At 47.0% G+C, this 14,805-nt stretch overlaps 1 pseudogene; it reads left to right on the forward strand.

The window, feature by feature from the left end:
* The first annotated feature begins 2,617 nt into the window (after window positions 1–2,617).
* LOC131809936 (elongation factor 1-alpha-like) lies at window positions 2,618–12,746 on the forward strand (annotated as a pseudogene).
* The last annotated feature ends 2,059 nt before the right edge of the window (window positions 12,747–14,805 follow it).

Raw genomic sequence — 14,805 nt, forward strand, 5'->3', positions numbered from 1 at the left:
CAGCTGTAAATTATACCATCTAATCTCCCAACAACCTTGTGAAATAATAATTTTGAGTGTTCTCAGAATGCCTGGGCCAATCATGCCTCCGCCCTTTATGACCTGTGTGTTCCCGAATAAACAACTTAGCCTTCATTTCCTTGTCTGTTACTAATATGACTATCTACATGAGAGAGTGTTTTCTAGGGTCAAATGGAAAACTGCATGCAGAGGGCTCAGCACAGTACCTGGCACGCGATACATACTCAGTACATGTGAGCAGGGATTGTTATCTCCATTTTACATGTGGCTCAGGGAGGGCAACCAGCTTGCTCCAAATTGCCCACCTGTTAAGGGTAAGGGTTGAGGCCAAGATTCACACTGAGGGGTCTCTGTCTCCAAAGCCTTCCTCTGGGCTGTTTCTTTACATGGCTCAGGATCCATTAGCATTCTCCCTTCTGCCCCCATTCATCCCTTTCTTATTCCCCTGCCTCTAGAATGCTGGTGACTCTGTGGGGTCTCTAGATTCTGGTTGTTGCTCAGACTGAGCTCCCGAGCACCCCTCCATGCATTGGGAACCTCCTGGACTATACACACTGGGGAGGGGGCTGCTGCTGCAAACCTGCTGGTGTGGGGAGGGAGCTCCCTCCTTCCATCCTGCAAGAAGAGGCTGGCCTGGTGAGAATGAAGAGGAGGCAGAAGCCAGGGGAACGAGCCATGAACAGGCAGAGCTGTATCGCCAGGTCTTTGGATCCTGAAACCAGTTTCCTTCCCAACGCTCCACAGATACTCAGAATCAGAAGCTGAACGACCAGGGATGGTGATAAACACAACGATCCCAAGGGCCTCACTTTACCTCTTATAACTTGTGGGACTTACAGCTAAGGAAGTATCAACACACCCAGATGCCAAATAATGAGTGACAAACAAAGCTTAGATGAAGGTGAAATTAGCTTCAGGATCCCACCACTCACAGATCATTTCTCTGCCACCACCTGTGTCGGAAGAGGGAGGGCCAGGGGTGGGGCAGTGGGATCAGCTCAGTGCTGTGCTAATAGTCCCCATGTAATAGCCCCCAGCTAATAGCTGCCCCCATGTCCCACCTAACTGTTGCCCAGGTTCTAAGAGCACGTTACCCTGTAGTTTGTGGTTAGAGCGCCCCCGTGTGTTTCCACTGTGTCATAAGTTCTTGGAAGGAGCCTTTATCAGTATCATCAAGATTTACCAGTGAGGGGCTTATCTCCTTGAATCACCACCACAACAAGAAGCTGGTGGACACCCACACCCGGAGGGGCTAAAGAACCACTGAATGAATGGGAGTGGCGTGGCCAGGACTCTGATCCGATTGGGTCAGCCTTCTCAGAAGCCCGCTCTTTCTGCCACCTTCCCTTTCACCAAACGGGTCTCCAGGCACAGGGTTCCAGAACCTCTGGAGGCTGCCAGGATGGTACTGGCCTCAGTCCAGTAGCTTGTCCTCAGTTCTGGGGCCAGCCCTTCCCTGTGGGAGACTTCCCCGCCCCCCAGTCCCTGTTCATCTTCTTCCCAGGTCCTACCCTAAACATTCATTTAGCAAGCCAGGGCTGGAGGCTGGGACCACGGAGATGAGTAGGGTCGGACTTACAGCTTTCCTTCAGGCATGAGTTCACTGAGAGGCAGCGCTGGGCTCTGGTGGAGACTCTGGGGTCAGACAACTTGAGTCCTGCTACTTTCTCCCCAGCAGACCTGCTCCAGACCCTCAACGCCCTCATCGCTCAGGTGGAATTAGCGGTCGCATAAAGGTGACAGTAGTACAGGAGTTGGGCCCTGAAGGCGGTAGCAGTCATTCTGCATCATTCACCAAACTCAGGGTTTGCCATGGGTCAGGCCGTATGCAGGCGGCTGGAGACAGGGATAAATCCATGCGGTCTGTGATGCCCAGGCAGGACCAAGAGGCACCGATGTGAAAGGCTAGAGCTCTGACCCCCTTGCTCCGTCTCTCCCCACCCTTTCCTAGACGCCTCCCTCCCACAAACACACACAGGCCTGAATACCCAGGGACAGCAAGTCTGGGGACCACCTCCCACCCCAGGCCCGTCTTTGACCCTTCCTAATGGTCACTTAGGGCCACCCTTCCTAGGGCCACTTCCTAATGCCCAGCCTGGTACTAGGGGTGGTGGTGGGGTATCAATCAGCATCTGAAAGCCCAAAGGAGCCTCATTTCAGTGGGCAGCAGGCTCACCCTCATCCCAGGCTGGAGGGGGAGAGTCCACCCCCTGTGAGATGGGTGCTGGGTTCTTCCCATGCATCCCAGGGCCAGCAGGCCAACAGGAACAAGGGACCTAAGGGGCGGGCTGGAGAACTTGTCTGTAAAAGGGGGTGGGGCGCAGTGCTGTGTTGGTCTGTTCTAGGTGGGAGGAGGTACGGAGGGGCTTCTCCTGGCTCTGGAGGTAGGCACATTCTCCTTGGGGCTGTCGGAGGGACCAGAGCATCCGCAGGTGTGAGGTGTTGAAGAGACCCCCCTCTCCGCCCTCCTGGCCACCTGTTTTCTTCTCTTGCCTCACCCTCTGCTGTTTGGGCTGACCCAGTCCCAAGGAAGAGAAGTGATAGTGGGCAATTCATGCCCCAAGAATGCCTGTCCTCTCTCTGAGCAACTCCCAGCATGGGCAAAGAGAAGACCCACATCAACATTATGGTCATCAACCACGTGGATTCGAGCAAGTCCACCACGACAGGGCATCTCATCTACAAATGTGATGGCATTGACAAGAGGACCGTCGACAGGTTTGAGAAGGAGACTTCAGAGGTGAGGCTGCTCTGCCTGCGCCTCCCCACCCCTCCTTCCTAGCCTTGGATTCCCTAGGAGGGACTCCTCCTGGTGGGGGTGGTGAACGCTCACCTCCGCTGAGCACCTACTGGGCTGGTAGGCACTTTCCCTCTCAATCATGCCAGGCAGGTGCTGTGGTTGCCATCTTCTAGGTGAGACAAATGAGGCTCAGAAGGGTTAAGTAACTTACCTGAGGATGGTGCCAAGATTTAAATCCCAGTGTGACACAGATGCCATGCCATATCTCAGGAGCTAAAGCTGCCATTTAGAAGCAGGGAAAGGATTTATTTTCCATGCATCTACCATGGACCTTAGGGTAGCCCCCATGGATACAGTGTTAAAGGCAAGCCTTGCCCCCAGAAACTCCTGGCCACGCACCCTTCCATCACACAGTAAGCTCTGTAACAGCATGGATGTTGTAGGAGCCCAGGTCATGGACAATGAACATGTTTAGAGAAGCCTTGAAGGACTCCCAAAGGAAGGGATCTCTTCTGAGCCTTGGGGAAATGGGGTAGGTGTCTGTGACCACAAGGCGATTGGAACAGCAGGTGTAGAGCATCTGAGATAGAGTCATTGCCTGGTAGGACAGGAGACGTGGGCCTTGAATGTCCTGCCAAAGAGCCTGGTCACTTTCCCTGCAGCAACTAAAGGGTTTTAGGCATGGGAGTGATGGGAATCAGGCAAGATCTTTTTAGGAAGAGCACACTGCTGCAGCATGGGGAGAACAGGCTAAAGGGCCCAATGCTAGGGGCTGGGAAGCAGGTCAGGAGGTTGTTGCCATCGACCACAGGAGTGAGGACGGTGGCCTGGGCTCAGGCAGCAGCAATGGGCATGGAGAGTAATGGGTGGAACCCAAGGATGTGGAGGTGGGGAATCCATAGAACTTAGGAGTTAGCTGTAGAGGAGGGGGTAAGGGAAGAAGAAGAGTTGAGGGTGGCTTCCAAGTTTCCAGCTTTGGCAATTGGAAAGTCAGTGACTACCAGCGGCAGAGCTGATCTGGAGTCCGAACAGGTCTGCTCTAGACGTGGGAAATCTGAGGTGTCCACGGGGCTTTCTGTGCTCACATCCAGGAGGGCAGCTGAATATTGAAGTCTGGAGCTCAAGACGGAAACCCAGGCTAGAGACTAAACCATGGGAGTGAGCTGGAAAGAATGAGGGACAGAGCCCTGGGATGGGCAGAGCAAGAGCCCATGCAGGGGAAGGAGGAGGGAGAGCCAGGGAGGGGAGTGAGAGATCTTAGAGTTGGTGAACCATCAGACAAGACCGGAGTAGTCTGTAGAACCAGCTGCTGCAGAGATAGAAATAGGACAGAGGAGAAAAAGCAACAGGTCATAAATCAGTGCCATCAACTGGCTTCCTCGGATACAGTCAGAATTGTTGTGGGGGCGCTTATGTGGCAGGGGCTGCCAAGGAAATCGTTAGAACCGTGAGAAAGAGACTGGTCCCTAGCCAATATGGTAGAAGCCTAGCCATTTGCTATGGAAAAACAAATGAATTGATGTGGTTCTCAAACTTTCGGGTCTCAGGAACCCTCTGCATTCTTAAAGGCACCCCAATGAGTTTGTTTATGTAAATTAGATCTATATATTTATGATATTCAAAATTGAAACTGAGGTTTAAAAATGCTTCATTCGTTTAAAAATAGTAGTAATAAACTTCTTATATTAATGTAAATGTGACACTTTTTTATGTATGAAAAATAACTGTTTTTCAAAACAAAGAATCTTGGGAGGGTGACGTTTTTGCTGATATCTTTAATGTCTGGCTTAATAGAAGACAGCTGGATTCTCATCTGTTTCTGCAATCAACCTGTTGTGATTTCACTTGTCATTTAGCCTCTAGAAAACACCACTGCACAAAGATGAGAAAATGAGAGAGGGAAAAGGCAAATAATGTCTTAGCATTATTAAAACAGCTTTGACCATGCAAACCCTAAAAGGTTTTGGCGTCCCTGACCACTCTTTGATAGCTGCTTATCTAATGGACTTCATAAAATAGAAGTTCCTACAGTAGCATAAGTTAGGACATGTGGGTTCTATTTCTATCTTTCAAACTAATTAGTTTTCTTAAGGAAGCCACCTGGTCTCCAGTCTTTCCTTTTCTCCACTCTTCCCTCTAATTAGAGCCAAAATGAACAGATGCTCAGGACCCTGGAGCTGGCAAGTGGTAGAGTATACCCGAGACCAGCATGTTAACTTGAATATGCTACCAGCTTCTGGTAGCTTTTTACCAGGGTTGAAAGCAGCTCAAATTCCCCAGGCTGCCATGGTTAATTATCAGTCATAGATACCACTTAACTAACATAGGGTAGGGGTTAAGATTTTGAACTTGAGTCTGATGCTTTGCGGTTCAAATCCTGACGCCGCCGTTGTTTATTAATCCTATGATCTTGGGTGAGTCAGTTAATTTCTCTGTTTCTTCATCTGCAAGATAAGGGTAATACTTCACTAAGTTGTTGTGAGATTAAATGAGCTAACCCACGTTAAGTGCTTAAAACAGCTCCAAGTTCAGGGTCAGCATTACTTACGTGTTTGCGATTACTGATGTGAGGGCTTGCTGACCTTGTGCCAGGTCCGCATGCCTGCCTAGGCACTTTATCATTTGGCCCTGGGTCGCTGTGACTCTCAAACCAGCTCTGAAAGAGAAAATTATACAAGTAATAAATTCTATTGTTTGAAAAATTCAAAGGTCTCTCCGTACACTGCCCTGTTCCCATCCCTTTGACTCTCAACTCATTTTGGAACTTCCTTCTTGGTTGATGGGGCAGCTTTGGATCTAGGGGTGACCCTAGGCCTTTCCCTCTTATTCCAGGCCCAGGTGGGAAAGGCTCTTTCAAGTATGCCTGGGTGCTGGACAAGCTGAAGGCAGAGTGGGGACATGGCAACACCATTGACATCTCCCGTGGAAGTTTGAGGCCAGAAAATTCTACATCACCATCATCAATGCCCAAGGTCACTGTGACTCCATCAAGAACATGATCACAGGCACCTCTGTCATCTTGGCTCTGAGTTGTCTTGGCTGTGCTTCAGGGATGGGCAGTGTCATCTTGGCTCTGCTTTGGGGGTGGGCAGTGGGTGTCCCACCAGAGACGTCTTGGCTCTGCTTCGGGAGTGGGCAGCGGGTGTCCCTGGCCAAGTCTGAGTTGGGCCTTCTCCCCTCTGTCACTTGGGCCAGGCAGACTGCGCTGTGCTGATTATGGCAAGCAGTGTAGGTGGATTTGAGTCTGACATTTCCAAGAATGGGCAGACCCATGAGCATGTACTCCTGGCTTACAAGCTGAGTGTGAAGCAGCTCATTGTGGCAGTCAATAAGATGGACATCATGGAGCCTCCTTATAGTAGCGCACGCTTTAAGGAGATCAACAAGGAGGGGAACGCCTATATCAAGAAGTTCGGTTACAACTCAGAAGCTGTCACCTTTGTGCCCATCTCAGGCTGGTATGGGGACAACATGATAGAACCCAGCACCAAGGTGAGAACTGACTGGGATGGGATTAATCAAATGCAACCTTCCCAAATCTTTGAATGTCTTTGAGAATTTATAGCATGCTAATGGGCCAATCACTGTGAATTATCCCCATTTTACAGATGAATAGAGGTTACTCAAGACTACACAACTAGTAAGCATAGAGCTGCATTGTGCAATGTAGCATTTAGTTACATGGGGTTATTAAGTTTTGTTTTTTTTTAAGATTTTATTTATTTATTTGAGAGTGAGTGAGAGAACACAAGTGGGGGAGGGGAGGGTTGGAGGAGAGGGAGAAGCAGACTCCCCACTGAGCAGGGAGACTGATGCAGGGCTTGATCCCAGGACCTTGGAATTATGACCTGAGCTGAAGGCAGACAATTAACTGAGCCACCCAGATATTAACTTTAATAATTTAAGTAGCATAAAATCATTTCAGTTCCTTAGTTGTATTAGCTATATTTCAAGGGCAGCACAACCACATATGGCTGCCATATCGGACAGTGAAGTTACAAAATATTTCCATCATTGCAGAAAGTTCTGTTGAGCAGTCCTGGCAAAGTATGGAATTCTAGTCCATGCTCACAGCATCTACTTCTCTAGGCAAGTTGGGAACTGTCAGGGAAATATAAGTGTGTCTAATATAGAGTCACTGTGCTCATGGATCCCAGAGTCTAGCAGGGTTTAAAATTATTAAATGAGTGTCTCCCTACAAAGGAAGTCTATCTCCGGCATCAGACCTGGGGTCAAACCCCAGCTTTCTCCCTTGCCCACAATAAGGAATTAATATTCTTAATATTAATTCCTAATGGACTCACTTCATGGGACTGTGAGAATTAAATGAGATCAGATCATGCATACAGTTAGTGCTCAAATACTAGCTGCTATCCCTTCCTACTTTACTGCCTAAAGCCTACCTTTTCCACAACTGTCTTGAGGGTTCTTAGCTTTTTCTTCCACGTTTACATAGCATAATCTTTTTCTGAAGATAAAAGTAATGTCTAACATTTTTACAATGACCCTTTCATGCAGATATGAAGCATAAACTTCATGGCTTATAGATAACCTAGTTTTCATGCAGTTCTTTCTAGATATCCACAGCTGGACTAAAACTGTATGTAATTTTCTATAAAACTCCTTATTTTTTAAAATTTCCTTTTCCATTTAAACGTGTTGAGTACTTAGTGGGTGTTTTATGTTGTAGATCACAGAGGTGCATTAGACTGTGTGGTCATACCCTTTATTAAGGGAAAATGGTATTTTTTTTAAAGTATTTTATTTATTTACTTGAGAGAGAGACAGTGAGAGAGAGCATGAGCGAGGAGAAGGTCAGAGGGAGAAGCAGACTCCCCGTGGAGTTGGGAGCCTGATGCGGGACTCGATCCCGGGACTCCGGGATCATGACCTGAGCCGAAGGCAGTCGTCCAACCAACTGAGCCACCCAGGCGTCCCGGGAAAATGGTATTGAGAGATTACTATGTGCCACACACCAGACTAAACACTTTACATGCACATAACCCTGTAAAGAAGGCATTTTATTCCCATGTAAAATAAGAGAACTTGGACACAATGTAGTTAACTAATAGCCCAAGGTCACCAGCTTCTAAGAATATTGTTTCTAGTTTCATTAAAAACTGCCATAAGCATCTTCATAAATAAATCCTTGCATGTGTCCTCAACTTAATTAGAATAAGTTTCTAGTGAAACAAAGGGTAGGCATTATCTTCAAGTCTTCTGACACATACTGCCCAATTGTCCTTAGGAGAGATTAGAGTTATCACTGGGCAGTGTGTTTCTTTGGGTGGTACGGTGGTATTTGCATACTGGACACTGTCCTTGGTGCTGAAGGTGTGGTCGCAAACAAGATGACACGGTGCTGGGACACTAAAGGTCTTCTGGGGATGGTGGTAATGCAGTGGATGATGACAAGTGCTAAGAAAAAGGTAAGGGTGAGGGAGGCATGGTATGATCTGTTCCTCTATATTGGGTGGTGAAGGGGGCGGTGGGGGGCTCTTCTAAGCAACAGTAGAACTGAAACCTGAAGCTCTGATGCCCATTTCCTCATTTCCTAAGTATTACCACATAGTTCAGCTAGTGAAATAGGGGATTTCATTCTTTGTACCTTTGGGTATTTATTAGGCATCTAGTATGTTCTAAAGGATTTTATTTATTCATCTGACAGAGAGACTGTACGTGCTTAGGCACGGGGAGAGGCAGAGGGAGAAGGAGAAGTAAGCTCCCCCCTAGAACAGGAAGCCTGATGTGGAGCTTGATCCCAGGGTCATGACTGAACTGAAGGCAGATACTCAAACCGACTGAGCCACCCATGTGCCATATCTAGTATGTTCTAGATGCTAAAAGAACAAAATATGCAGTCAGTAGACTGCATAGTAGATTTAGGGTTTAGCCTCCACTTCCAAGAAATACCTGTGACATCAGAGACCTCAGTTTTCCCATTTTTAAGATGGGGATAATGCTGACCTCATAGACTTAGTTAGGCCTCTGAGTTGGCATAGAGCCAAGTTAGTTGTTAAGTTCCTCAAACTAACAGAAGAGCTTATCTTCATCAATGAGGCTGATGTTTGAGCGGGAAGTTGGCCCATAGAAAGGTGTCAACTGGAATCCCAGTTAATCCATATCTGAAGGCAAAGATGATATCTCTGGTGAGCTTTGGCCAAGGTTTTTAGAGAAACAAATATGGTATCTACTTAAAAGGCCTGTATACAATGCACTGTCATCCTTAAGGTCATCCTTCTAGAAGGACTTATGCTCAATAATGCTGCCCTTGCCTAAGATGTTGGGGAATAACTAGTCTTTAGAAGGTATAAATGTTAGAGTATTTGAGTCTTGTTTGTATTCTCATTCCTGAGTCTTACTTAACTGTACTGCATGTTTTCTCTGCTTCTCCTGTATAACGAGCAGATGAAATGAGACCCAAGGGCTAATCAGATTCAAGGAATCTCTGCTTCCTAAAAATATTGGCTCCAGTGAGGAGCAAAACCTGTAAGATTTAGAGTAACGGCCACCATTTAGTGGGTGTATAGTACATGTCGAACATTGTGCTTGGTGGATTGTGTGTGGTCTTTTGTGCCTTTACTTGAGCCTGCAAGGTAAGTGGTGATATCTGTTTCATAGATGAGGAAGCTGAAGCTCAGAATGTATTAAAAATTGCTTGAGGTCCCATGTTTAATACACGTTGGCACCTGGAACAGGTTCCCTCAAGCTAAGCAAGCTGCACATTTGGTGGCTTTTTCAGATGTCCTGGTTTAAAGGCTGGAAGATCATCAGGAAGGAAGGAAACATGGTGGGCATGACACTGCTAGAAACACTGGACTCCATCATGGCCCCTGCCCAGCCTACAGATAAGCCCCTGTGGCTGCCTCTGTAGGATGTATACAAGATTGGGGGTGAGTATATGTTATATGGGGGTGCTTGGGGTTGGGAGCTCACTGAAGTCTGGCTGCTGACAGCTCTGGTTGCTTTGTCCCCCCAACCCTCAGGCATCAGCACCTTGCCCATGGTGTGGGTGGAAACAGGCTTCCTCAAGCCAGGCATGGTGGTGACCTTTGCCCTCTGCAATATCACCACAGAGGTCAAGTGTGTAAAGATGCACCACGAGGCCCTGGCTGAGGTCCTGTATGGAGATAATGTGGGCTTCAATGTGAGGAATGTGTCAGTGAAGGACATCGGGCAGGGCTACGTTGTGTGAGACAGTAAGAATGACCCACCCTTGGAAGTAATGAGGCTCATCTCCCAGGTGAGGAGGCCCATTTAAGGGGTGTCACCTGAGATAGTCACACTGTCCTATGAGCAGAATGATTCACTGGGTCATTCAGGAAGTGAGCACTGACCGGCAGTGTAGGTAGAGTCAGACTGTTCAGGTTAGAATCCTGACTATAACTTCTTTGTCACTTTGCCCTTAAACAAAACAATGCAGTTCAATTTCTTGTTTATTTCCACAGTATGGTCTTAAAGACTTAAAGTAGTTAATTTCAAATCAGGTGGATTAGAATCACCTGGGATGCAACTCAAAAATGCAGATTCCTAACATTTTCCCCAGTGGTTCCAGGGAGTGATTTGGTAGACATGGGTGGAAACTGGGAATCTGTATGTTAGAGCTCTCAGGTGTTTCTTTGGCCCAGAGTTAGAATGTGGAGGCTGTTCTGAATGCAACGCCTGGCACATTCTTGCTTCTGAAGGTGGAGGCTGGCACTATCTCGCAGTGACTTTGGGAGCATTACACGAGGTGATGATAGGTAAAACAGCTGACCTCGGGCCAACAGGTCACCTAACAAGTTAGTTAGTTGCTACTGTAATGCATTTTTCTAAATGGCCGGGAAAAGTAGTACATAAATAACATGTATGTGTGTGGGTTTCAGTATCACTCATCCCCAGCTCTGCCACTTCCTGCTATTTCATCATGGGTAAATTATCCATGCCCTGTGCTAAGCCAATTAAATTAGAATGCATGAGACACGCTTAGCACAGAACTTGGTATACTCTACAAATGTTCAAATGCTCACTGTAATTTAAAGTGTGTCCAAGATGGGACACCTGGGTGGCTCAGTCAGTTGAGCATCTGCCTTCAGCTCAGGTCATGATACCAGGGTCCTGGGGTCTAGAGTCCCATATCAGCAGGAAGCCTGCTTCTCTCTCTGCCTGCCTCTTCTGCTGGTGCACTTTTTCACTTTCTCATAGATAGATAGATAGATAGATACATACATACATACATACATACATACATAGTGTTCCAGGTGCCTGACCTCTTAGCTGGTTAGGACTACTTTGCCTGGAGGATGCTGGGCTGATACCCTTCCGGCTCCCATCCCACCGTGGGTTCCAGATGATCACTCTCAACCACCCTGAGAGCATGGCAGCTGGCTGCTCACCAGTTCTGGACTGCCACATGGCTCACATTTGCAGACCTAAGGGAGAAAACTGACCGGTGCTCGGGCAAGAAGCTGGAAGACAATCCCAAAGCCCTGAAGTCTGGGGACTTGGCCATCATTCAGGTGATTCCAGGAAAGCCCATGTGTGTGGAAAGCTTCTCAGAGTACCCGCCCCTTGATAAGCACCTTGGACAGCACTTGGATCCTAGGAGCGGCCTCTTCCTCCTCCTGGAGCCAGGGAACCAACGTGTCACTCCCAAGCCAGGTTGCAGAACCTGGTCAGAAGGACCAGAGTTCCACATTAGAAGGGGGAAAAAAATAAAGAAAAAAAAAAAAAAAAGGAAAGTGGCTTGCCTAGGGTGACACAGCAAGGCAGGGCCACTTTAGAGACTTGTTACTCAAAGTGTGGTGGGTGGACCAGCAGCACGGGCATCCCCTGGGAGGGGGTTAGAAGTGGAGAACCTCAGGCACCATCCAGACCTGCTGAATTCAAATCTTCAGCTTCACAAGATCCCCAGGTAACTGGGATGCACATCAGTTTGAGAAACCCTGATTTAGAGGAAGTTAATAAAGCAGAAATTAGGAAGGATTTTTCTTTTTCCTTCTTATTCAGTGTAGTGGTTTTCAAACCTGGGGGATAATCAGAACCACTGATGGACCCTATTAAACCCAGAGGCTCAGACCCTGAGAGATTCAGCTGGTCAAGGCTGCAGCCTAGGAGTCTGTTTCAAGTATATTATGCGTGGCTAGGTTTGAACAATTAACTTAGAATGTTCTGAATTCAAATATATAGAGAGTAGGCAATTTTACCTAGTGCCTGCTCTGTGCTAGAAGATATTTGTAAACAAACAAGTCCTTGCCATCAGGGCCTCCCAGTTAATGGGGAAGGGGGTGAATTTCAAAAGGCTAATTTTAGAGGCGGGCCACAGAAGTTGCCACATGAATCTTGCAAAGCTGGTTTAGTTCTTTCTACTTCTGCCAAAAATACTATGAGGTTGAAGCCAGATGCCAAAGCCTTGCCCTCCATAACCTGAAATCAGAGGAGCATTCAGGAACCTCTAGGAGAAGCAATTGCCAGGTTCACAGTTGAATGCATATGAGATCCATCATATGGGTGGTTGTGATGGTTACAGAGAAGGTGCTAGCAGCTTGGAGGCTGGGAGTATTAGTATTAGCATGTGGTGGGTGCACTAAAAGCAGTTTTCCCTGTGACCTTTACATATGGAAGTAGGACAGTCCAGTGGCTAAAAATGCAAGTACTGGTGTGAGACTTTCTGGGTTTTCAACCATCACAGCAAAGTGACCTTCTACTTCTTTGCCCCAGTTTCCCCAAGTGTAAAATAGATATAATGAGATCTACGAGTTGCTGAAGTTAATGCACTCCTATGTGTAATTCAGAGTATCACTCACTTGACCTCCTGTGCCAGTGTCCTATAGCTCATGTGCTGGTAGTATTCTCCACCTGTTTTTTCATGCCCTGTGTCCTAGGTCGCTTCCCTGTGCATGACATGAGGCAAACAGTGGCTGTTGGGGTCATCAAGGCTGTGGAGAAAAAAGCAGTGACTGGTGGTAAAGTCACCAAATCTGCCATGAAAGCGGCCAGGAAGTGAGCAGTGAGCCACAGCTGGAAAAGAACAGCTCAAGGAGAAGCTTTAGACTTACTCTTCTCTTGCCTGAATGGTCTTAAATCTGCCTTGCTAATGCACTTTTCTTTTTGCTAATGAGTTTGAGGCATGGGAATAAAGCACAGCAAGACTTTTTGCCTCTGCCTCTGCTCACCTTGATGTTGTAAGCAAGGAGGAAGAAGGTGGGGTACTCAGTCTAATGCTACCCCTCATCTTCCTTCTGGTGCCTGACTGGTGCAAGAACCAGAGAGCTAGGGTCACAGGAAGGAACAGGTGTAAAGGGGAAAGTCTAGGGCAGCTTTTGGCCCAGGCCAAGTTCATCAGTTCCTAGATGAACACCAAGACTCTGGTGTTAAACTGCCTAATTTAAATAGTATCTATAAAAGTTACTGATCCTTTTGTGTGCTATGCTTATCTTTAAAACAGGAAAACAACAGTATCTTCCTCCACAGGGATGCTGAAGTTTGAGTGAACTGGCACCAGCTGGGCATGGTAATCAGCTACTCTCATTCACATGGTGTGGACACTAGAGGCAAGTGAGCATTATTACAGGAAATTTCCGTTGCAGAAAAGTTGAGAGGAAGGGAATGAGCCTGAGATTTATAGGATGAGCTGTTTTATATTTCCTAGGTATATATTTCCCTCATAACTTCAGTTTAACAATTTGAGTCACAAAGTTGCAAGAGGCCATTTCACCCAGATTCCCCGAATCTTATTTACCACTTTTTCCCTGATTTGAAAGTAAGCTGAAGACACGATGGCCATTTACAACAAACACTGTAAATCCAACAATATTCTCTGATATAACCAAGGTCAAGTAATCAGAATGAAGATACTAAATTAACATGGGTACACCTCTGAAATCTGCAGACTTGATTCAGACTTTGTCAATTATTCCAAAAACATGCTTTATAGCAAAAGAAAATCCAGGATCGTGTGTTGTATTCAGCAGTCTTGTCTCTTTCTTCCAAGTTTTGGGGCAGCCCCTCCCTTGGCTCTGTTCCTCCCAGAGGTTTGTTTGAGGCCTGAGATCTCAACCCTGGCTAGTGACTGGCTGCCTGATGGAGGAAGCTCGAAGGTGCAGGTTGGGAGAAGGTGGATATCTCTTTGCTCTCCTCCACCAGCCCAGCTTTCCAGAAGTTCCTTGCATCCCTACTGGATGAAACCAGAAGAGCCTGAGGGGCTTTTACCTCCCCTGTAGCAGTGGGAGAAGGGAATTATGGCAGAAGCGAGAGGCTTGCCTCCTTTTCCACCAAAGCCCTTTGCCCATTTATTCTTGTTAGAGAAACTGGCAGATTCAATACCAAGTTCTCCCCGGGATGAGGGTCCTGCTGCTGAGGATTAGCATAAACCAGAAAGCCCTATTATTGTTTGCCACTGGAGCCTGACAGAAACTAATCTGCAAGCCATTTTTGTGCGTGCAGGATGACTGTTGATTATAAACCATATCTAACACTTTTTGGCGGGGTGGAGGTAAAGGGTTGCTTGAATACAGTGAGTTTATATTTAGAGTAACCCTTCTTGTGGGCGCCTGGGTGGCTCAGTGGGTTAAAGCCTCTGTCTTCGGCTCAGGTCATGATCTCAGGGTCCTGGGATCCAGCCAGATCCTGCTGGCTCTGCTCAGCAGGGAGTCTGCCTCCTTCTCTCTCTGCCTGCCTCTCTGCCTACTTGGGATTTCTCTGTCAAATAAATAGAAACTTAAAAAAAAAAAAAAGTAACCCTTCTTGCGAGCTTAACTTTGTACTCTACACAATTTTCACCACAATCTTCTATAATATAGGTACCCATATTAAAGCCGAGAAAAACCGAGGCTGAACGAGGTCTAATTAGTAATCTGCTCTGGGTCGTGTAGCCAAGACAAGAGCAAACTGTCTCCACAGCTCAGGCCTCTTAAGCCAACCCTGTTCTCACTGTATAAATTCCATTTATTTACAATGTTACCGAATAAATTATATGCATTACAGTTTGCACAACTGACTTCACGTAGTCCTGGAAGTCTCATCACTCCAAGAACCACAAGGTTCGGAGACTGTGGGAAGGAAGG

This window comes from Mustela lutreola, chromosome 10 (genome assembly GCF_030435805.1).
Source record: "Mustela lutreola isolate mMusLut2 chromosome 10, mMusLut2.pri, whole genome shotgun sequence".
In the NCBI taxonomy this organism is placed as follows: domain Eukaryota; kingdom Metazoa; phylum Chordata; class Mammalia; order Carnivora; family Mustelidae; genus Mustela; species Mustela lutreola.